Raw genomic sequence first — 2,500 nt, 5'->3', positions numbered from 1 at the left:
GGAGAGAAGAGAAGATGATAGAAAAGGAGGAGGTGACAAAAGGAGAGAAGGAGAGGATGCTAAAAAGACAAAGAGGAGATGGAAAAGAATGCTAAAAAAAAAACAAAAAAAAACGAGAGAGAGAATGAAAGAAAGATGGAGGAAGATTATAGAAGGGGGAGAGGGAAGAGGGGAGAAGGGAGATAGGGCGTCAGGGAGGGGTGTACAGAAGACAGGCACGACGCTGCTTTGTTACTTAATAAGCAGGAAACATCAGTTAAGGGTTTATCTGTAAGGAAGACAGGTGAGTTCTGGATGTTGTTTGGAAACACCTTTTTTTTTCTTTGAGTGCGTCTCTACTTGTATGTGTTCGTTTGTTTATGTCTGCGTGTTTCTGTCTGTTTGTGGTTGTTTTTATGTCTGCGTATTTATGTCTGTTTGTGTTTGTGTTTATGTCTGTATATGATTAGTCTTTCGTTCGTTTGTGTGTGTGTTTGTGTCTGATTATTTTTGTTCGTTCGTTCGTGTGCGTGTGAGTGTGTGTGCGTGTGTGTGTGTGTGTGTTTTATGTCTGCCAGCGTTTGTGTACTGCGTCTGAATATTTGTTGTTTGTTTGTGTTTTTGTATGTTTCCGGCTGCGTGTGTTTGTGTTTGTTTGATTATCTTTTGTCCTTGTGTTTTGTATATGCTCAACTTTACGCCTTTATTTGATTATTTCTTGGTCATTTGTGTGTGTGTGTGTGTGCGTGTATGTGTGTGTGTGTGTGCGTGTGTCTGTGTGCGTGTGTGTGTGTGTGTGTGTGTGTGTGTGTGTGTGTGTGTGTGTGTGTGTGTGTGTGTGTGTGTGTGTGTGTGTGTGTGTGTGTGTGTGTGTGTGTGTGTGTGTGTGTGTGTGTGTGTGTGTGTGTGTGTGTGTGTGTGTGGGTGTTAGTCTTCGTGTGCGTTTGTGTTTATACCTGATATTGTGTGTGTGTGTGTATGTGTGTGGTGTTAGCCTTTGTGTGTGTTTGTGTTTATGTCAGATTTTTCGTGTGTGCGCATGTGTATGTCTGCGTGTTTGTATTTGTTTATATGTTGATTTGTGTCTGTTTATCCTCGTGTGCCTTTGTGTTTTAAATACGTGTTGATATCCCCATCAAAAAAAATCTCGATCAGATATAGCAAATCATCAACAAGACAATTATAATGATAAATAATGTTAATAAGATTTTTTTTTTATGAAAAGGAGAGGGAAAAGAATGATAAAAAACGCAAAATATAAAACACAAAACAAAGACAACATCACTTGTAGAAGAAGCCATCCTGAGCTTCCTCCTCCCCCTCCTTCTCTCCTCCTCCTCTTCTCTCCTCCTCCCTCTTCCTTCTCCTCCTTCCCTTCCTCCTCTTCCCTCCTCTTCCTCCCCCTCCCTTTCTCCCTTCCCCTCCTCCCCCTCCCCTCTCCTGCTCCTCACCCTCCTCACCCTCCTCTTCCTCCACCTCCCCCTTCCTCTCCTTTCCCCCTCCATCTCCTTCCTCCTCTTTCTCCTCCTCCTCCTCCACTTCCTCCTCCTTCTCCACCTCCTCCTCCTTCCCTCTCTCCTCATCCCAGCCACTTCAGGAAAAGCAACATCCTTCTTTCAGTCTTTTTCTAAGTACCTTGATTTAAAGGAAGTGTCACCCTCAGAGACATTATCTAAGTAAGGTCTTTCTAGCTACGTGTGTGTCCGGGAAGAGGGGAAAAGAGGGTAATAATTTTGTACTTTTTTATTTTATTTTATTTATCTTTTTCTTCTTTTCCATCTTTTTCAGTTTGTTTGTTTTTTTCTGTTTTAGTTGTGTGTTTTTGTTACTGTGTCTGGATTTTGTTTCCTTATGCTTCGTTATTTCCTATTTTATTTTCTGTTTGTGTATCTATTAATTAAGGTATTCATAAAGTTTTTTTTTTCTATTTTCTTGACAGATTTCATCTATTCTCACATATCTAGCCTTTACTTTTTTTCCTTTTCGGTGTATTATTTGCTAATTTTCATCGTATATCTATTTGTTTATTTACCTGTCTATCCGGATGTCTTTTTTCACTATGCGATTAATCAATACCTTTAATATCTGTCTGTCTGTTTATCTATCCCTTCATCCCCATCTATCTTCCCGCCCATCCAGTAGCTAGCTCCGCCCTTAACGCCACAGGGCAGCAACTGTCTTTCAGAGTCTCTATCCGTCTGTCTTTCTGACTACCTATAATAACTCTATATCCGTCTTTCCTTTCCTGCTATCCATCACTCCATTTCTGCCTTCTCCCTTCCCCTTCCTTCCGTCCCTTCCCCTCCCTTCCCCTTCCTCCCCCTCCCTTCCCCTTCCATATTCCTCCCTCTTCCTCCCTTCCCCTTCCTCCCATTCCTTCCCTTTCCTCTCCTTCCCTTCCATTTCCTCCCCTTCCTTCCCTTTCCTTCCTTCCTTCCCTTCCTTCCTTCCTTCCCTTCCTCACTTCTCCCCCCTCCCCTTCCCACCATCGGAACGCTCCATTAGCCGTGTTCGGCGTCAA

This window comes from Penaeus vannamei, chromosome 2, assembly GCF_042767895.1.
Source record: "Penaeus vannamei isolate JL-2024 chromosome 2, ASM4276789v1, whole genome shotgun sequence".
Lineage (NCBI taxonomy): Eukaryota > Metazoa > Arthropoda > Malacostraca > Decapoda > Penaeidae > Penaeus > Penaeus vannamei.
Note: the sequence above shows the minus strand (reverse complement) of the source record.